General features: G+C 42.2%; 1 long non-coding RNA gene across 2 annotated transcripts in view; it reads left to right on the plus strand.

Moving 5' to 3' along the window:
- LOC141569158 (uncharacterized) overlaps positions 1-22,984 on the plus strand; it is a 52,033-nt gene that overhangs the window by 23,969 nt on the left and 5,080 nt on the right. The window contains exon 3 of one of the 2 annotated variants that reach the window (XR_016022352.1): positions 15,047-16,056. The exons of the other annotated variant lie outside the window; for it this stretch is intronic. This is a non-coding gene — a long non-coding RNA (uncharacterized LOC141569158). The remainder of the gene's footprint in view (positions 1-15,046; positions 16,057-22,984) is intronic. 2 annotated transcript variants of the gene reach the window in all.

Raw genomic sequence — 22,984 nt, forward strand, 5'->3', positions numbered from 1 at the left:
AAGGCACCTTGGGGTTGGTGAGATAGCCCCCTGTGTATGAAGCAACTTTAGTCTTTGGGGCCAGCTATGGCTCATAATAAGAGGTACCATTTTCATATCACAATGGAACTTCTTGGAGTTTTTCCCACCACACGGAAATTTAGTTACAAGAGGACCTTTTTCAAGATGAGAATTCTGGGTTAGATAGTCATGACTATTCATTCTCTCTGTGAAGCAACCTGTCTTTCACAGATTCTCAGCAAAAGGAAGAAGTTCCCAAGTCTGAAAGCAGAGAGACTGACAATACTAGTGGAGCCATATTGACAAAGTTGCCAGCAGGCTCTATGGCCACAAATACTTGTAATTCTATGCAATCAGAGGACATATGTGATTCTGGAGCAGGGAATGGTTTACTGTCTCCTGGGCTACCTCCAAGGCTTCTGACTGTATGCGGGTTCCATTGAAATGTGGCTGTCTGTCTAGGGACTCAGTACAGTTGCTTTAGCAAAATTCCCTGGTGTGAGATGCATTGTCTATAATTTTCAGAGGCCAACCAAGTGCTGGGCTTTTTAAAAATAGTTAGTGGCTAAATGGCCAGTAGTTTAGTTTTACTTGATTGTAGAATATTTCTTCAGGCTACAGCCCAGAGATTTCCCATGATGGTCACTTGGGAGGAGCGTCTTGGGTTTTGTCATCATTGATCAGCTGTATTTAGGTGGCACATAATACAAGGTAAACCTTTTTCTAAGTAAAAGCCATTATCATTACAAGATAACCTTCTAACATCCCCCAATAGTTTACATTACGCGTATGTAGGGTTTCTCCCGCTCGTTGATGATGTGTTGCTGTTGTGCCGCTCCAGGTTAAGGCAAACTGATTTTGATTTTTTTTCTAGCAGAGTATAAGTAGGGCACCAGAAGGCCAAGCAGCAATTGTAGTGGCATCCTTAGTTATTGTTACGATAGTACTACAGTGGGAGTAGCAGTGGCTAGTACCTTGTCCAAATTTCTGTAGTCACTACTAAAACCCCAAGCAGCAGTGATTTCCACTGGCCAAAAAGGGCTGTTGAACTTGGATGCAGTGTTGTATATCATCCATTAAATCTTGTGTGAAAGGACTACATGCACTTTCTTCTCTTGGTTTGCGACATTTCAATTGTGCAATCTTGGCAAGATTTACAGGTTATTCTTGGCCATATATTTAACTGACTTTATAGGTACAAAAGCCAGGGATCACAGCATGTAACCAATCGTAAGTCCATGCAGTCCAGCACAGAGAAGAACCACAGCAATTATACAGGTGGACGACAGTACAGCAAGTATAGTGCAGACACACAAATACAAAAACAACAAAACAGCAGGCATGTAAGTTCTGGTGTGTGGAGGGCAGAGGGTACCACTTCCCGCAACTAGTCCTAGTCCCAATGATCCCAACTGCGGTGCAAAGGCGGCCTGTGCTAACACCACTAGAGCTCCAAAATGCAGATATAAAATAAGGTCGTGGGGGAAGTCCAACACAGAGGTAGTAGAGGGCACTCATCCCCTCCCCAACTCTTATCTTCTCATAGCTAAGACTGCATGTAGACAATCTGTATGTGCCAGTGCTCCATAGAGAGGGGTCCCACTCTCATAACACTCTACATATTTATAGGGTCAAGGAGACAGAGTACTTCTGTGTAACAATGTCAAAGGAGAAGCTCCTGGTCCGGGAAGTGGCCTTGTTAAAGAGGGGAACCTCAGGAGCCCAGCAGGTCTTGGTCTGTTCTATTGAGCTACCGAAGTTCTGCTAAGCCAGCTCTGTGCTAAGCCATCAGAAGGGGGAGGAGAAGATCCCCAAGTCACCAGGTTTATCTCTCATCAGGTAGATAATCAATATTATCAACAAATCTTCTACCACATATCTACTCAATGGTACAAGTTTAAAAGTAGTCACATCAAATTTTGGAGCAACACAAGGCGTTCCACTACCACTATATTTCAATATTATATTGAAGGCCTTACTCAACAAGACAACAAAAATAAAAGTGGAAAAATAATTAAAATATAAAAAGCAAAATTGTCATTGTAGACAATGTGATCATTTTTATACAAAACTCTAGAGAATCCCCTAAAAAACTATTAGAAATCCATAATTTATTGGGCTCAAGGGTTACATACAAGAATAGACACCCTACACACCAGCATAAGGGGCTCATCCAGGTAGTTCCCAATGCCCTGCTTGGACCCCAGTTTGGAGGGAGCTTCACCCCTTCCCAAAACTGTTGAAATAAGCAGCTTTAATGTGGCCACAGTCCTGTCAGACCCCATTTGGACTTGCTGTCTGATGGAGTTTTGGGCTTCTTCAGCTATCAAGAGGTCCAGGTGTCTCTTAGTGGAGGGAAACTTTGTCCTGTTGCTTGGCCTTGCCTTACCACGGCAGTGCAGATTTATCCAATCATCCTTTCGGGGAAATGGGCAAGTGTGTAGGTGAGGCAGCTTTTAATTAGGCAAGTGCCTTGTTCCTCATAGATCCAGGCCCTGGAACCCTGCCTCTCCAAAGACCAGCCTGTTTCCTTGTGCCCAGTGTCCTAGACCTGCGTGGTCCACATATGTGCAATAGTTGTCCAAGGCAGCCTGGGTCGTCAGTCACATGAGATGAAATGTTGCGCAGGCACTGTCCATCCTGAAGATGTCGCTGTTTGTATATGCTTATGTAAGCACCTTGGCTGTGAGCCACTTTTGTCTCTGTACGGTATAAAAGGTCTGACCATTTATTGAGGCTGGCTGCTGAGAAATGGGGTTGCTGCTGACTGTGCCCAGGGGGCTGCCACTGGTTGTATCCTGAAGAGGCTGACTGCCTCCAGCGACGAGGCTGGCTGTGTCCAGAAACCCAGTGAATAAAGGATGTCTACTCTGCCTTCTGCTCCATGCATCTTCTTCCAGCTCCCAGAGTTGCAGACACCTTACCGCAGGTCCACAACCCACTCGGACATTACAGTCCCCATTTGGACTTGCTGCCCAAGGGGATCCCAACTTGCCTAACCACCAAGATGTCCAGGTGTCTCTCACTGCAGAGAAACTTAGCCAGTTGGCCTGGTTTCACCCTGGCTGGGCAATCTTGATTCTCCCAAGTCAGCCTTCTGGGGGAAAAAAAAAAGTGCATATGTTTAGGTAAGGGCTTATAATTATGCCTTGTCTTGTCTTCCTAAGAGTCAGCTCCTGGGACCTGGTCCTTAACTATACCTGCCTGATTCCTGGTGCTGGTGCCCCTAACTTGCATTGCCTTAGCATACACAATAAGCTCCTGGGGCAGCAGGGGGCAGAAAAGAGGGGCCTCCAGGCCTGGGAGGCTCTTCAGAAGGGTTCCCAACCTTCTTAATAGCCCAAGCATGAAGACAGCTTCCACACCTACCAAAAAAATCTTTGTGAGGAAGCAGCTTTAAAGAGGCCGCATTTTACTCAGTCCCCATTGGGACTTGCTGCCTGATGGAATTCCAGACTTCCCCAGCAGTCATGATGTCCAGGTGTCTCTCACTGGAGAGATGTATTGCCAGGCCTTCTGACCTTGCTCTGGCTAGGCATTCTAAATACCCCCAGTTCAGCCTTCAGGAGGGAAATTTGAATATGTGAAGGGGAGGCCTTTTAATTAGGCATGTGTATTGTCCCAAGAACTAGTTCCTGGGACCTGGCCTCTCTGGTCACCAGCATGGTTAATGGTGCTCAGTGTCTCAGGGCATGCATAATAGGTGCCTGAGGTAGCTAGGGCACCAAGCCAGGGCGGTTTCAGAACGGTTCCCAACCTCCTACATAGGCCCAGGTTAGAGGGATCTTTCACTCCTATAAATCTCAGTGAGGTGGCAGTTTCCAAGTGGACACAGTCCAGTTAGTCTCCATTTGGATTTGCTGCCTGTTATGGTCCAAGGATTTCCCCAGCCATCAAGAAGTCCAGATGTCTTTCATTGGAGGGAACCATGGCAGGGCTGAAAGGACTTGCCCTGATAAGGCAGTACAGACGATCCCAGCATATTCTTCAGAAGGGAAATGCCTATATGTATAGGTGAGGGCGTTTAATTAGGAACATGCTATGTCCCCCCAACAGATACCTCCTGAGACCTACCTCTCTCTACCCCTGCATGGCTTCTGGTGCTCAAAGCCCCAAACCTGCATGAACCATGTATGTCCAATAGGCACCGGGGGCATATAGGAGGACTTTAAAACTAGGGGGCTGGTCTGGGCAGTTTCCAATAGCACTATAGCCCCAGTATGGAAGAACATTTCACCCCTCCCATAAATCTTAAAGTGGTAGCAGCTTTAAGGCATCCAGAGTCCAGTCTGTCCCTATTTGGACTTGTTTCTGGTTGTGGTCCCTGGCTGCTCCAGCTTTCAAAATGTCCAGGTGTCTCTCATTGGAGGGAACTGTGGCAGAGTCTGCTGGCCTTGTCCTGGCGAGGTAGTCCTGATTCTCCCACATCAGCCTTCAGAAAAAAAAAATGATGTGCATGTGAGTAAGTAAGGGCTTCTAATTGGCATTAGTCTTGTCCCCCTGAAAGCCTGGGACCTGGCCTCTACCTATACCTCCCTGGTTTCTGGTGCCAGCACATCTGACATGCATTGCTCTCAAACAGTAGACACCTAGGGCAGTCAGGATCTTCCAGGCCTAGGGGGCTCATACAGTAGGTTCCCAATATTCTGCTTAGCTCCCAGCATAGCAGGAGCTATCACTTTGTTGTACGATAGCAGCTTTAAAGCAGACACAGTCCCGTCAGTCCACATTTGAACTTGCTGCTTGGTGGAGTCCTGAGCTACTCTAGACTTTAAAATGTCCAAGAGTATCTCACTGGAGAGAAAACTTGTCCAGTTGTTGGCCACACAATTCGAAGGCAGTCCAGATTTACACAGATCAGACTTCAGAGGGGGAAATGTGTGTATGTGTAGATGAGGGCTTTTAATTAGGCAAATGTCTTGTTCCCCATAGAGCCAGTCCCTGAAATCTTGCCTCTCTGGTCACCAACCTGATTCATGGTGCACTAGTGCCACAGAGCTGCGTGGCCCATGCATGCGCAATAGGTGCCCCAAGAAGCCAGGCCCCACCAGGCAATGGAAGCTCATCAGGTGGTTTTCAATACCCTGCGTAGCCCCCAGCATGAAACGAGCCCTCAACCTTCTTGAAAATCAAGTATCGTTATGAATGGCAGCTTTAAAGTGGCAATGGCCTAGTCAGCCCCCATTTCTATTGCTATTTGATGGGGTCCTAGGCTTCTTCAGCCATCAAAACCTGCAGTGCCTTTCATGGAAGGCAGCCATGGATAGGCCAACAGGCTTCACGTTGGCCAGGCAGTCCAGATTAGCCCAGACCAACCTCCAGAGTGGAAATACTCATATGTGTAGGTGAGGGCTTCTAGTAAGGCAAATGCCTTGCTCCTCACTGTCAGCTTCTGAGACCCCACCCCTCAGGAGACTGCCTGGTTCCTCGTGTCCAGTGCCTCAGAGCTATGGGGCCCACACATGTTGTGGGGATAGAGCCCCAGAGAGCAGTTTCCAGGCTCTTGGCCTCATGTGGAAAGGTGCTGGCTCGGGTAGTAGATGCCCATCAGCTGTTGCCGGTTAGCCAATTGGCCCCTGATGTAGCTGCCACGGCTGCGCTGGTTGGTGAGGGAGTCGAGGGAGTTGAGAGAGTCAGTTGGTTGGTTGGCAGGTAGAGAAGCGGACAGCACGTTGCAGGTCATGTGGCTCCAGCCGCCAGTGAGACTATAGTGGTATGACTCCCCTACCTATGGCTCCGTGGGTGTTCCTTTTTGGCCTAGCCATATCCTGCGTTCTTATGTGGGGAGCGGGACTAGAGGCCCCGCAGGCCGCCTCGCACGACATGGCAGAGCGAGCAGGGTCTCCTGCATGACACATGTGCAATAGTCACCTGCGGCAGCCAGAGTCCTCCAGCCCCAGCTTATAGCCCCAATTATAACATGTCATAAGACAAATGTACTTTCCATGATAATAACAGAATATACAAACTTTCTGGGAATAAGCCTTACAAAAATCTGCAAGCTGTTATGGAGGAAAATATAAACTTCAGTTGAAATACATAAAGGAGATTTTAAGAAATGCAAATATACACCATATTTATGAAAGGAAGATTGACATTATAAAAAAGATTAATTAAATATATTAATACTTTAATATAATTCTAACCCAAATCCCAAGAACTCATGGCACTTGTCAAAGTAATTCTAAAATTCATGTTGTCCAATAAGAAAGCAAGATTCACAGTGGTATTTATTAAAATACATAGCAATAATAGCAAACATTTACACAGTGTTCATTATGTGCCAGACAGTGTTCAAAGAATTTTCCATTTATTACATTCACTAATACAACTGGCCCTCATAAATGATCGTATGTTGTAAGTGTGCTAATTACTAACAGAGCTCATAAGGCCATCAGCTTTGAGTGAGTCCCAGAGCAAGAGAAGGCTGTCAGACAAATGCAGGGCACCTGGTAGGTCAACAGTCTCCACCTGAAAAACAGCTCTTGATTCCTTCCGTGTAACCCTGGGACATCAAGTGACCACTACACTAAACTGCTGTAGTAAAATACTACATCTGAAATTCTCCTGAAATAAATACTAGACGAACAGGGCCCCATTATTTTCTTAACTCCAAAGCTTCAAAGAGGTACCAATAAGCTGCCTGGAGCAGTTGGGGAAAGAAAACAAAGCATATGCAAGTGTTCCATCCCCCTTTTTACCCCATCCTCAGATCCTGTTGCCTGCCTTTCTGTCCCTGGGCCCCTGTGTCCTTCCAGACCAAGTCAGCTAATTTGGTCATCACTGGGTTTGAACACCGCTGCTTATAGCCTCTGTGCATCTCTGAGGTTGGACTGAGGACCTGCTAGTATAGCATCTTGTCAGGAACCAGAGTCAGGAACTGCTATATTTTTCTGCATTTTAATAATTTTTTTAAATAAAAAGATGTGCAAATAAAATTTTTATTTCAAAGCTTAATGCATATGTAAAAGACATAAAAATGATTCTGTATAAAAGTGTGTGGGTACAGAGCCAGGAGAGCAGTTTCCAGGCTCTCGACCTCACGTGGAAAGGTGCTGACTCGGGTAGTAGATGGCCATCAGCTGTGACTGGTTGGCCATCAGCTGTAACCAGTTAGCAATTAGCCCCTAATGTAACTGCCGTGGCTGGGCTAGCAGGCGCTGATTGCAGCTAGCAAATGGGGGTTGGTTGGTTGGCAGAGAAGCGGGCGGCAGATTGTGGATCGTGTGGCTCCTGCTTCCTGTGTCTCCAACCCAGCAACCAGCAAGAATATAGTGATATGAACCTCTATCCATGACTCCGTTGGTGTTACTTTTTGGCCTCGCCATATCATGCGTTCTTGTGTGGGGAGTGGGACCAGAGACCCTGCCTGATAAAGTGTGAAAATCAAAATATTAGGAGAGAGAAATGTGTGGGGTTTTACAATTCCAGAATAAGTGATTGACTTAGACATGTAAGTGACGTTTCATATTGCCGCCCAAGACATACCATGAGAGAATCCCAGGGAAGGGCTCTGAACTGAACACTTTACAGACACGCTGATGGCTGTGAAATTTATACCAGGGCCTTAATTTTTTTCATTATGCTGAGGAGAAATTTTATTTGCAAAGGATCCTAGAGGGATAGCAAATGTTGAAAAGCCTAAAACCTCGCAAACACAAGAGATTTGTCCCTCTGCTTATGCTCCCATTTGGATTAAAACCTCTAGTATTACATTTCCCAAAAATCTATTAGGGCATCAGGAAACATAATTTTAAAAGGCTGAAAGTGAAAGGAGAAAGAACCATTTTGTGGTAGTTCAGATTTTGAGAGTGATCTTTTTTATTCTGGTCTTAAAATGAAAATGCATCCATTTTCCTTTAAGAAACCTGAGCAGAGAGGCGTTTATGCCTGTCATAAGAGCTTACAAACCCGGGACAAATACTACCCAAGAATTAAAGGATCAAAGTCCTAATTATGATGCAAAACTTGTCTGAGCAGCCCACAGCAGCCCCGGGAAGTTTTGGTGCTGGGCAGTGACCCAAAACCTGTGTCTCAGCCTCTCTTGGGTAACTCTCAGGGATTTGCAAGCCTGAGGCGAGCAGTGGCTGGCTGCTGTATTCTCAAGGTGTTTTGCAAAGTAGTCACAGGCCAGGCGCTGGCCCAAGAACTAAATGTGTATTAACCTTGGAAAAACCACCGGCCTTACCTCATGACTCCTTGTGACCCTGCCTGTCCTGCCCAGCTAGGGCTGCGTTGCTAAAGGCACTCTCAATACAGGGTCAACCAGCCCGGCTGGTCACCTAAGAAGACTTTATCAACAGCAGAGCTTTACAGGAAGCTGGCAGGTGGCAACAGGCCTAGGGCCCCCTTATCCTTTGTCTAAGCTGCCCCAGGCACAATACTGGGGGCAGCTGGTCTTGTTCACAGTGAGACCACCCCCACATGCCTCGAGGTCCAGCACAGGCATCAGCCAAGCACATATAGCTTTTTTTTTTTTTTAATTTTATTAAATTTATTGGGGTGACCATTGTTAGTAAAATTACATAGATTTCAGGTGTACAATTCTGTATTACATCATCTATAAATCCCATTGTGTGTTCATCACCCAGAGTCAGTTATCCTTCCATCACCATATATTCGATCCCCCTTACCCTCATCTCTCACCCCCCACCCCCGTAGCTCTTACCAGGTATCTGAAAGCCAGTCACAGGCAAGGCTGAAACTGGCCTGCATGGTGGCCTTTCCCAAGAGACACCAGAAAGGCCAGTTTTAGACCACACCAGAGCACTATCTGGTTAGCCCCACAAGTGGCACACTGAAAGGGTGGTCTCAACAGGCAGAAAAGCCCACGGGGGAGAATCCCTCTCTGAGGGGTTAGCCCCCACACAGCAGCTCATACCCTGTGAGCGTAGCCAATCCTAATAGTCAGCCTAGGAGTCAGTCCCACCCACTGATGTGCTAAAAGCAATCAAGGCTCAATTACAACAGGAGAACACACATAACACCCTCAAGGGGTACTCCTGGAACACACAAGAGATGAGGGAGAGTGTGCCATTGGACTACACAGGACACATACTACATAAGGCCACTGAGCAAAGACTGAGAAACATAAAAGATCTACCTAATACATAGAAGCAAACACAGAGGAGCAGCCAGAATGAGGAAACAAATAAACATGTGTCAAATAAAAGAACAGGAGAAACCTCCAGAAATAGAACAAAATGAAATGGTGGCCACCAACCTACAAGAGACAGAGTTTAAAACACTGATTATAAGAATACTTAAGGAACTTAGTAAGAATTTCTACAAATAGATAGTAAACATAAAAAAGGACATAGAAACTATAAAAAAGAAACACTCCAAAATTAAGAATACAATCACTGAAATAAAGAATACACTAGAAGGAATCAACAGCAGATTAGATGAAGCAAAGGATCATATCAAAGATTTAGAAGACAAGGTAGAAGAAAACAGCCAATCATAACCAAAAAAGAATTTAAAAAAAAATGAAGAGAGTTTAAGGGACCAGTGGGACAACATCAAGTGTAACAACATTCACATCACCAGAAGGAGAACCAGAAGGAGAAGAGAGGGAGCAACAAATCTAGAACCTATTTGGGGAAATAATGACTGAAAACTACTATAACCTAGCAAAGGAAATAGACATACAAGCCCAAGAAGCACAGACAGTCCCAAGCAAGATGAACCCAAATAGGCCCACATCAAGACAAATCATAATTAAAATGCAAAGGTTAAAGAAAAAGAAAGAATCCTAAAAGCAGCAAGAGAAAGGCAACTATAAGAAAGCTCCCATAAGATTGTCAGCTGATTTCTCAACAGAAATTTTGCAGACCAGAAGGAATTGGCACAAAATAATCAACGTGATGAAAAGCAAGGCTCTATTAACACAACCAGGACTACTCTACCCAGCAAGGCTACCATTTAAAATTGAAGGAGAGATAAAGAGCATCCCAGACAAGAAAGAGCTAAAGGAATTCATTGCTACCAGACAGTATTAGAAGAAAGGTGAAAAGAACTTCTTTAAGCAGAAGAAAGAAGAAATCAAACAAATAAAGATTTTTAAAAAGATGAATAATAAAATTGCAATAACTATGTACCTATCAATAATCACTTTAAATGTAAATGGATTAAATGTTCGAATCAAAAGACACAGGGTAGCTGAATGGATAAGAAAACATGACCCATTCATATGATATGTTGTCTATAAGAGATCCACTTCAGACTGAAAGATACACACAGACTGAAAGTAAAGGGATAGAAAAATATATTTTACACAAATGGAAACAAGAAAAAAAGCTGGGGTAGCAATACATATATCAGACAAAATAAGCTTTAAAATGAAGAATATATTAAAAGACAAAGAAGAACATTGTACAATAAAGGGATCAATCCAACAAGAGAACATCACCCTATTATGCCCCTAACAAAGGAGCACCTAAATATATAAAGCAAATATTGACTGACATAAACACAGAGATCAGCACTAACACAATCATAATAGGGGACTTTAACCACACTGACACCAATGGACAGATCTTCCAGACAGAAAATCAACATGGAAACAGTGGCCTTAAATGACACACTAGACTGCATAGATTTAGTTGATATTTTTAGAGCATTTCACCCCAAAGCATCAGAATATGCATTCTTTTAAAGTGTACATGGGACATTTTCCAAGACAGACCACATGTTAGGCCACAACACAAGTCTCAATAAATTTAAGAAGATTGAAATAATATCAAGCGTCTTCTCTGACTACAGTGCTATGACACTAGAAACCAATTACAAGAAGAAAACCAGAAATCACACAAGCATGCGGAGGCTGAATAACATGTTACTAAATAATGAATGGGTCAACAATGAAATCAAGGAACAAATCAAAAGATACCTTGAGAAAAACAAAAATGAAAACACAACAACCAAATATCTATGGGATGCAGTAAAGGCAGCCCTAAGAGGGAAATTAACAGCAATGTAGGCCTACCTAAGAAACAAGAAAAATCTCAAATTAATACTCTATCTTTACACCTAAGGGAACTGGAAAAGAACAGCGAAATAGGCCTAAAGTGAGTACAAGGAAGGAAATAATAAAAATCAGAGTGGAAATAAATGAAATAGAGACTAACAACAACAACAACAAAACACAAAAGATTAATGAAATCAAGGGCTAGGTTTTTGAAAAGATAAACAAAATTGACAAACCTTTAACCAGACTCATCAAGAAAACAAGAGAGAGGACCCAAATAAATAAAATCAGAAATGAAAGAAGAGAAGGAACAATTGACACCACAGAAATACAAAAAAAATTTAAGAAAATACTATGAGCAGCAATATGCCAACAAATTAAACAATCTGGAACAAATGGATAAATTCCTAGAAGCATACAATTTTCCAAGGCTAAATCAAGAAGAAACAGAAAATCTGAACAGACCAACTACTACCACTTGAAATTGAATCAGAAATCAACAAGCTCCAAACAAGCAAAAGTACTGGACCAGATGGCTTCACAGGTTAATTTTACCAAACATTCAAGAAAAAAAAAAAAAATTAACACCTATTCTTATCAAACTATTCCAAAAATCCAGAAGGAGGGAAGGCTCCCAAGATCATTTCATGAGGCCACCATTACCCTGATTCCAAAACCAAACAAAGACATTACAAAAACAGAAAACTATAGGCCGATATCCCTAATGAATATAGATGCAAAAATCCTCTACAAAATATTAGCAAACCAAATTCAGCAATACATTAAAAAGATCATACACCACAATCAAGTGGGATTGATTCCTGGTATGCAAGGAGGGTTCAATATCTGTAAATCAATTAACATGATAAACCACATAAACAAAATGAAAAACAAAAATTACATGGTCATATCAATAGATGCAGAAAGAGCATATGACAAAATCCAGCATCTATTTGTGATAAAAACTCTCAGCAAAGTGGGAATAGAGAGAACATATCTCAACATAATGAAGGCCACATATGACAAACCAGTAGCTAATAACATATCAATGGGGAAGAGTTAAAAGTACTCCTCTTAATATCAGGAACAAGACAAGGATGCTCACTTTCACCACTTTTATTCAACATAGTACCGGAAGTTCTAGACACAGCAATCAGACAAGAAAAAGAAATAAAAGGCATCCAAATTGGAAAGGAGGAAGTAAAATTGTCATTATTTGCAGATGACATGATACTATATAGAGAGAGCCCCAAAGAGTCCACCAAAAACTATTAGAACTGATAAATGGATTCAGTAAAGTAGCAGGATACAAAATTACAATTCAGAAATTGGTTGCATTTTTATACACCACTAATGAACCATCAGAAAAAGAAATTTAAAAAACAATCCCATTTATAACTGCATAAGAAAACATAAAATACTTAGGAATAAATTTAACCAAGGAAGGACAAGACCTGTACTCAGGAAATTATACGACATTGAAGAGAAAAATTGAAGATACAAATAAATGGAAACATATACCATGCTCATGGATAGGGAGAATTTAGTTAAAATGTCCATACTACCCAAAGCAATCTATAGATTCAATGCAATCCCTATCAAAATACCAGTGGTATTTTTCACAGAACTAGAACGAATAATCCAAAAATGTATATGGAACCATAAAATACGACAAATAGCCACAGCAATCCTGAGAAATAAGAACAAAGCTGGAGGTATCACGCTACCTAATATCAAACTATACTACAAGGCAGTAGTCATCAAAACACCATGATATTGGCATAAAAATAGACACATAGATCAATGGAACAGAATAGAGAGCCCAGAAATAAATCCACACCTATATGGTCATTTAATCTATGACAAAGGAAGCAATAATTTACATTGGGGTAAAAACAGTCTATTCAATAAATGGTGCTGGGAAAACTGGGCAGATACATACAAAAAAATGAAATTGGACCAACTGCTTACACCATATATAAGAATAAGCTCACAATGGGTTAAATACTTAAATGTGAGACCCAAAACCATAAAACTCCTAGAAGAAAATATAGAAAGTAAACTCTCAGACATTACCCTCAGTAATATTTTTGCTGAAATATACCTTGGGCAAGGGATACAAAAGAAAAAATAAACAAGTGGGACTACATTAAACTAAAACGTTTCTGCACAGCAAAGAAAACCATCAACAAATTGAAAAGATATCTTACTGAATGAGAAAAGATACACCTGATAAGGGATTAATATCCAAAAATTTTAAAAAACTCATACAACTCAACACTAAAAAAACAAACAATCCAATTAACAAAAGGGCAGAAGACTTGAATAGACATTTCTCCAAAGAGAAATGCCAACACGGATGGCCAATAGACATATGAAAAGATGCTCAATGTCACTAATCATCAGAGAAATGCAAATAAAACCCACAGTGAGATACCACCTCACTCCTGTCAGAATGGCTGTCATCAGTACATCAACAAACAAGTGTTGGCAAGTCGGTGGAGAAAAGGGAGCCCTCACGTACTGTTGGTGGGATTGCAAATTGGTAGTCACTATGGAAAACAGTATGGAGGTTCCTCAAAAAATTAAAAACAGAACTACCTTATGACCCAGCAATTCCACTCCTGATGATTTATCCAAAGAAATCCAAAACACTAATATGCATCCCTATATTTACTGCAATGCCTTTCAAAATAGCCAAGATATGGAAACAAGTGAAATGCCCATCAATAGACAATTGGATAAAGAAATTGTGGTACATTTATACAATGGAGTATTGCTCTGCCATAAAAAAAAAAAAGAAATTTATCATTTGCAACAACATGGATGGACCTAGAGGATATTACACTAACTGAAATAAGTCAGACTGAGAAAGACAAATACCATATGATCTCTCTTATATGGGGAATCTAAAGAACAGAAAAACCGAACAAGCAAAACAGAAATAGACTCATAGATACAGAGAACAAAGATTCTAATGGAGAACAGATACAGAGAATAAACCTAGGTTGCTAGATTGGAGGGGGTTGGGGAGATGGGTGAGAAAGGTGAAGGGATTAGGAAGTACAAACTGGTAGTCACAAAGCAGTCATGGGAATGTAAATATAGTATGGGGAATACAGTCAATAATGGTGTAAAAACTATGTATGGTGTCAGGTGGGTACTAGACTTATCGAGGGGATCACTTCATAAATTATGTAAATGCGTAAACGCTGCACTTTACACCTAAAACTAATATAAAATATTATTGAATGTCAACTGCAGTTATATACTGGGGGTGCCAAAAAAATGTATACATGTGGACACTTTGGTCAATGTTGCTCAAGCAGTAGTTTGCCGTAATCAAAAGTGTCTGGACACTTTGAGCAGCTCTTGTAATTACAAAAGTCAAATGTGACTTGTATTCATATTTTGTTATCGGTATATATTATTACAATTTTAATAGTTTTCCTTTCTTAAAATGTATATACATTTTTTGGCACTATTTTCTATATATATGTATATATTCATGGGATGTGAAGTACAGCACAGGGAACATAGTCAATGGTATGGTAATAGCTATGTCCGGTGTCAGAGGGGTAGTGGACTTGTCGGGGTTATCACTTTCTGAGGTGTGTAAATGTCTAATAATTATGTTGTTTTGTACACCTGAAACTAATTTTACAAATACTTTAGAAAGGGGGTGGGGTAAGCTTTTCAAAAGCAGAAGTGGCTTTGAAAATATTCCCTTGCCTAAGCAGGCTGCTCCCAAGTCTCCTTAAATAATTGTTTTTGAAGGACAAATAAAAATCTTAAACCCTAGCCATCTCAATGAATAAACTTATTTCCACTGTTATAAATTAATGGGTTTCTATTAGGTCTCTGTTTGTATCTATATATGCGTATGTATGTCTACCTCTAGAGGACATTATTAAAATTGGTTTATAAAATGAGATTTGTTTAAATGACTTAAAGAAATTGTGCTCATACAAAGTGAGAAATATAATAGAAACAAACCCAATTGCCTTTTAGGATTATGTGATCTGGGAAATTATTTAATATTAAAGCTAATTTAAGTTTTTTTGTTTAATTAAACAGGCATGTCTTTAGAATTATCAACATCCTACAGGACAGTACCCATCATACAAAATTATCTGTCCCCAAAGAGTAATAGTGCTGAGGTTGACATGCTGTTCTATGACAAATGTTCTCAAAGTGGGGTGCTCAGCCCGGCAATATTGGCATCACCTGGAATTTGGTTGACATGCAGATCCTCAGGCACCTCTCCAGACCTACTGAATCAGAAATTTGGGGCATGGGCCCAGTAATCCATGTTTCCATGAGCTCTCCATGTGACTGTGCTGTACATTAAGGTTTATGCTCTATGGAAGTAAGAGCGTATGACATGGAACCACCTGATACTTTTCAGTTCTGCAGGACAGCAGGAAGGAGGAGCAAAGGTCAGAAGAAAGGAGCCATGCTGCCATTTTGCTGCTTTCTCCTCCATGGGCTTTGACTGCGAGGTGCGGCTTGTGGTGGAGCAGTGAAGGAAGTGCCGAACAGGAAGCTCTTGCCCTACAAACTCTGTGGACTATGGAGGCTCTTGTCCACATGGGTGTTGCTGGGCCCCTGGAATTTATGGATACAAGGGATGAACTGATGATTTTGACTCTGGGGGCTGGCTGGAGACTGGCTGCAGCCCACTGTATAACTGGCGTAACCCCGGCTCCCACTGGAACTCAGTACCTCTGAGGTCCGGCTGTGATTCCTTCTAGTCTTGGCTTGGAAGCTTCTTCAGTAGCACTTGATGCAGTGCCAACTTACCCCACTGGTGACCCACCTTCCAAGCTCCCGAGAATCCTGTCAGCTAATCCCAAGGCCTGTTTACAAGGTGCTGGGATTTGCAGAGGCTTGAAAAAGTGAAGCGTCCTAGTTCTTCCCTCTGCCTGCCCATGCTGTGCCACCAAGTTGATTCACCCCAAGAACTTAGATGGCTCTCTGTCCTTTGCTATGGCTCTGAAGGGTTGCAGCCACACATAGGAGGACCGGGAGTAGAACAGGGAATAAAGAAGAGCTGTGAATCAGGTGCCAAAGATGGTAACCAGGAGGTGGGTAAAGAATGGTAAAGCAATGAGAGGCACTGGATAGGGCAGTTGGTTGGCACAAGTCTCAAAGAAGCAGGTTTTCACCTGAGTATCAAACAAGCATTAAGGAGTAAAAGGGAAATCCTTTTTTTTCACATTGAAAATACAAAGCACATGTGAACTGCCTGCCATTTCCTTCATTACCTTTTATATTTTATTAGATTTCTTGGAACTATCATTTGTTTCAGGTTTACATTTGTGGGGTCAAGTACTCTGAGCATCTTCTCATTTTTTTCAACATTTTATTTGGTGATCAAACAGCTTTTATTGTAGCAATATGATAAAGGTATATATTGAGTACAATTTATTTTTTTGTAAGTATCAGAAACAGACAGGTTAGCTAATTTATACAAGAAGAGAAATGTACTGGCAGGTTGGGAAGAGGATGGTGGACCCAAAGCAAGGCTTGGGATAAACAGAGAAGCCAATAGTTCCAGCGACTTAGGTGTCAGGACTGGTAGGTTACTCACAAGCCCACTCTTGACGTGACTCAGCTCAATGAATTTCCTACTTTGTGTCACACCACTCAAGGTTCAATATCCTGGAAAAGACAGTCTGATTGGTCTATTACATGCCACAGTTGTAGGTGGGGAGGAAGAGCAGCTTATCAGTCCCACTAAGATTCTAAGGAAGGGAGCATGGAGCAAGAGAGTCTGGGCACGTAGACACCAGACACCCACTATCTGCAGGCACAGAAAGGCTGCAACACTCTCACCTATTGGGACTGGGCCACGCATTCCCTGACTATGGCAACCTGAGAAAGGGTCCTGAAAAAAGTGCCTTGGAATTACCAAAAATGACAGTATGAGACTCAGGAGCATCACTTTGTAAATTATATAAATGTCCAACCAGTACGTTGTACACCTGAAACTAATATACTATTGTATGTCACCTGTAATTGAAAAATAAAAATAATAATAATTTTTTAAAAGAGCAGTAGGAAATATAAGTTGCAGAAAAGTCAAGTAGTGGAGGATGTTGGGACCTTGGTTTACAATGAGACAGGGATCCAGAAAGTACAGTGGAAATGTCCAGAAGGAAGGGAGGCTGAGGGAGTTGGGTTAAGGCTGTTAGAGGAGTTGGCTGTTACGTCATCCTAAAATGGGAGGAGAGGAGTGGAGCTGTGATAGGTATAAGAGAAAATCTGGCTATCATGTAAGGGCAGTGAGGAAGGGCTCAGTTCCTGGGAAATAATGCACATTCTGCCTTCTTTATCCCTATCGCAACTAAAAAGATCCAAAAAGATTGTCCCAGATGCTGCAGATTACCCCCCAGAACATCCTACCTAGAAGAGAATAGTCCGTGAACTGGATCTCTGGCCAGCTTTATATTCCTCAAACACAATGATCTGTCAAGAACATGGGGATGCCATGCGATTCAAATTCTGCCTCTGAGACAAGGCAGAGTCCAAGCAAAGTGGACTGGGAGGTGGGAGGCGCAATGGGGGGAGTTCACCTTATTTGATCCAAGTTGAAGCCAGGGTCCTGGAAGGTAGAGGGTCTCCTGGGACCTATATTCCAGTAGCGTCCCAGGTTTTGTCCACTGATGAATATTACTCCTTTCGTCCAGCCCTGAAAAAGATTAGAATTGGAGATTCAAGACCTGAGTTCTAGAGGCAAAGATATAAGGGGTGAAGATACACACATACACCCCTCATATACCATGAACACACCAGATCATATACCTAGCCATACTCACACAGAATGGATTACCAACTATGGCCCCAGGTGGGAAGTAATCTGGAGAGTTCTGTGCTACTGCCCCAGGCCTGGTGTTGGCTCAACATGCAGGCCTCACCAAGGAGGAAACTGTATCATCTCCCTGTATTTGCCCAAAGTCAGGGAAGGGCATTTTCATTTACCATAAGGTATCCATCAGAACACACTAGGCCCAAAACGTAGGGAGAGTTGTAGAATTTCAGGTGGGGCAGGAAGTGTGCACTGGACTCTCATCTACAACATCCCCAACACAGGTTGGGAGCTCAGAGTCTCAATATCTTGGATTATGTCTGGGGACTAGTGGATCACACTCACTAAATTCCTGTGGATTCTACAGCTGTCCATACTAGAGCACACTTCTCATGTCTCTGTCACATTTGCTCATCTGCCACCCCAACACCCTCGTCAACAGGGAATGGCCACCTCCCAGACAGCTGCGGAGGGGCTGGATTCCCTGGAGCCCAGATTTGCTTACACAGGGCAGGGCCCATGCACTTTGAGAAAAAGATTCTTTTAGGAGGGGAGGTTGGGGGCACATGGGCAGGGGAGAAATGTCACTAACCTCCAGTTTTATGAAGGTGTCTCTGGGGTAATTACCAATTCTCAGGATACTGAGGAAGAAGGCAGGGCCCTGAGGTTGGAATAAGACTGGTTTCCAGATGTTGGAAATGTGCCTATGAGTGTCAAACACCAGTGGAAAGGTCAGGCCCTTCTTCATGTGTCAGTTGTGACTTTTGAGGTATGTCTCTTTTCTGCCAGAGCCAGGTGTCTCTCCTATAGCACAGGCATATGCCATTCAGGGTGCACGATGCAGTAAATAAAACAGCTGATCAGGAGTTGGGTGAATGAGGGATGGTCACCATTCTACGCCAGACAACTACAAAACTTGGGTTCATTTCCTTCAGTGTTCTGGATCTTGATCTCTTATCTGAAAACCAAAGGGGTTAGTCTGAGCTCCATTCCATCTCTAAATAGCTACCATCTTTGGCCAATCACCTTGAGTCAATGGCCTGGTACCTACCTTCGTAGGAATTTAGTGCTCATCTCCAGACTATAGATTTTAAATCTTCTTAATGGAGAATTGTTCAGATAGATATCCCCAGTTAAACCTGTAGAAGAGGGAAGAAAGGGAACATGAAAAAGGCGGAAAGGATGCAGAGATGCAAATGGGCTATGGACAGGGCTCCCCCTGAAGGACGATGCTTTCCTGGTCTCATTAGATAGAAGGTTTCTGCAAATACCTACACAGATTCTTCCTTCTGGGTGCATATGTACCTCTTAGAGTGGTACCCATATTCCATATTAACAGTGCATAAGCCACTGCAATTCCTGCCCAGTCTCCCCAGCAGAGTGGCTCAAGCTAAATTTAACTCTTAAATAGGTCAAAGCACTTGCAGCAGGAGAAGGAAAATGTGTGGGACTCTGTGCCCAGGAATCCAGGGGAAGACCAAGGAAATGACAGGACACAGGCACTGAGCTCCAAAGAAGGAAAAATCAAAGTTCCAAGGGAGAGACTAAATATTTTATCCTCCAAGGGCATTTCCACAGCTTTCTTCAAAACCCTCCCAGAAGAGGAGCGGCATTGCGCTGGCTTGGTAATTAGAGAGCACACTCTGGGAACCCTGGGGGAAAGGTAGCATCATCCTTTCCCATCAAAGCGTGCCTTGGTTATAGTTTCTACACAGATGTCTCATTGGTTGGGAGGGTCTGCTCTCTTCCAAACCATATATCTGGCCATAACTTTTCTCAGCCCAGGGATAAGAGTAACAAGAATTTGGTGCCTCAAGAGCTCAAGCTTCTCCCACCTTTTCTCTCATTATTGATATCCTTCCCATAGGCGAGTCAGCCCTGATTCTCCACCGGGATCTTCAATGTCAGGGAATTCTTGTAAGCCTGTCCAAAACAGACCAGCCAGAGTGGGGACCACGCAGGCACTTTTCTGTAGACCTTCTAGGTCTCCCATGAAACTAAGATTAGGTATAAGCAGGGTGATTGTCGGAGAACAGGCCTATAGACCTCCAGCTCTGGGTCAAGCCAACCCTTTGGGTTCCTGGTCCCTGCCACGTCCCCTTTCTGAGCCTTTAAGAAATTAAGAGTGACTTGCATATTTTACCAGAGACTCTATCAAAGATGGTGACAACCCAGAGTTTTTTGAGCAGCAAATAGCCAATGTGGAAATGTTCTGCTCACCCAAAGCATGTACAACTGTACCTCAGAGATAAACACAGCGCTCCTTCCTCCCTGGCTGGCTCCTAAGCGAGGCAATGCCAAGCGCAGTAGAAGAGAAATAGGCTATCAGGGGGCCAGACCACACATACAATTGAGCGTAGGGCCTAGGAAGGCAGTAGAACTATTAGTCCATTAACACTGGATTATATACATTTTTCCTGGGAACTGTCAGTTGATTAGTGGAATGATCCACGACTCCTATATACTTCTTATCCAAAAACACCTGGTAAAGAAAAAGGAAACCACAATTAGGTCCTCATAAGGAAAAGGGGAAGAAGGGCTTGGAAAAGCAAAGAAAATGGCAAGTTCTATGGGAATGATTAATGCGTTGCCTCCCAGAATATTACAAGCTGACCATGAGTTCACAAAAAAAGAGCGTGTTTAAAGCTATACAGTCATTAGATGGTTAAGGCAAAGTTCAGAGAAGAATGGATTAATACTAAATCTGGGCCCTGGCTTCACTGTAGGGCAAGAGGGAAAGAAAGAAATTTTAACCTGCAGAGGAAAAAAGAATGGTAGAGAATGAATGAATATTGTGAAAGAAATAATGGCGAAAAGGGAGGCAGGGGAGCTCTAGGTACAGCAGGTATCTGCCACTTTGCTCACATGCATTCACCTCTATAATCGAGCCAATCTTCCAGGTTGCCCCAGATTCTCATCTGGAAAGGCTGCTGCTACCACTATGTCTGATTTTAGGGATGACCTGAATGTAAATCCATTTCTTTTCTATTACCTACTATATCACTTCAGCCACAGATTAAGCCACCCAGCAAACTCTCTGCTCTGACCAGGCAGGACCAGAGAAGGATACATAATTTCCCCCTTAGATTATTCGAGTTGGATCACAATTTTCAAATGAAGTTTGACTAGGAAACCATAAAAATTAAAATCCACAAGTATTAAAAACACAAATGTTTTATATTTTATATGAAATGTTCAGCAAGCTACTGCTATCGTAGGTCTAAGGTATGTAAACATTCCTGGGGAGGGCACTCACTAAGCCCTTATGGGAGTTGATGGTGTTTCTTAAGGAGACGTGGGAAGAGCTTTAGAAGGCCCTGTGCTACTGTGCAGCGTCCCTAACATTTACATAGCGCATTACAGTTGACTCTTCTCATTTATTTTTCAAAATACCCATCTAGTAAACACCCATCTAAAATATTTATTATAAATGAAGAAACTTCAGAGAAGTTAAATGACTTTCAGAGGATATTTGACTAGAAAGTAGCAGAACCGAGGTTAAAGGCTTCATAATCTCACTCCAAGCTGAGCTGTTTTCTCCAGTTCTTCGTGAAATTGTCCTGCTCTTTATGCTCTCTATGTGGTTTGTATCTTCTAAGGCTTCAAGTACGCCTTTATGGCTGCAGCCTTTCCCTTCTCTTTAACTGCAGACCCATATTTCTTGCTTTTTGCTGGGCACTTGTCTTCACTTAAATGTATGTTTCTTGACTTAAACTCATGTCCAACACTAAATTCATTAGCTTCCTAAATAAACCTCATATTATATTCCTCACATCAGTTCATAGACTCCAGGCCTCCCAACTTGAAAATGCTGCTTCTATCCTCCCCTGATCCTTCCTTCGCACCTTACGTTCATCTGGCCCCTGTATGTGTAACATTGCACAATTGATCTTCTTTTAAAATCTTTGCTGTCATTGCCTTAGAATCATCTTTGTATCTTGCTTCTACAATTGTTAGAACCCCATAGGTCATCTCCCTCTGCCAGGTAGCTACGTTTATCCTCTTCCTTGCTAAATTAAATCCCTCCCTCACAGTGCCATCAGAGTTTTCTTACCCAGGTAAAAATCTCATCACCCCACTTCCCCACTTACAATCTTCCATTGATTTCCCCAGTCACCTATCATCACATCTGTGAAATAGCCTGGATTCTGCTGTTGGTTAGGATGTGTTTCCTTTTTTGTGCTTCCATAGCAGTCCATCCACATCTCTATGTTTGCTATTATGGAGTGTTCTAATAATTTCCTTGTGTAACTGTCTATTTGAGTTGCTCAGTGGCTAGGGTTGTATCTTAACCTAGCTGACCCCTGCCCCAGGGGAATATTTAGTCAGTCAGTAGGTGTTCAGTTATGATTTTAGAGTATATAAACCTTGTAATTAGACTCTAATCAGCTTAAAATGCGAATCCTGTGTGCTGTATAAATTGACATTGATGTGTTTTTTACTCTCTTAAATTTCAATTCCACAATACAGTGTTGTCAACTATAGTCACTATGTTATGCATTAGATCCTCACACCTTATTTACCTTATAAGTGAAAGTTTATACCTCTTCCTTATTTCCCGACTCCCCCCAGCCTCTGGTAACCACTATAACCACTATTCTACTATGTTTCATGAGTCTTCTTCTTCTTTTTTTTTTTTTTGGTAAGAATCCACATATAAATAATACCACGTGGTATTTGTTATTTGTCGTTCACAGCCTGGCTTATTTCCCTTAGCATAATGCTCTCCAGGTTTATTTATATTGTCACAAATGACAGATGTCCTTCCTTTTTAAGGCTGAATATATTCATATACATTTTCTTTATCCATTATTATACACTCATGCTTTTTACTTGGCTACTGCGAATAATACTGCTATGAACATGGGATTATAGACACCTCTTCAGGATAATGATTTTGTTTCCTCTGCATATATACCCAGAAATGATTGTTTCCTCTGCTGGATCATATGGTAGTTCTATTTTTAATTTCTTGATGAACCTCCATACTGTTTTCCACAGTGGTTGTACCAGGTTACATTCCCACCAACAGTATATAAGGGTTGTCTTTTCTCCACATCTTATACTTATAATAGTCTATTTTACTAGAAACAATTTAACTCCACATACTAAAGCTCTACAATTTTACTCGCACCATCTTTTATGTTTTTTATGTCACAATTTGTATCTTTCTGCCCTGTGTATCTGTTAACAAATTACACTTA

Source organism: Rhinolophus sinicus, chromosome 9 (assembly GCF_057876585.1).
Source record: "Rhinolophus sinicus isolate RSI-liver-muscle chromosome 9, RSI-T2T, whole genome shotgun sequence".
Lineage (NCBI taxonomy): Eukaryota > Metazoa > Chordata > Mammalia > Chiroptera > Rhinolophidae > Rhinolophus > Rhinolophus sinicus.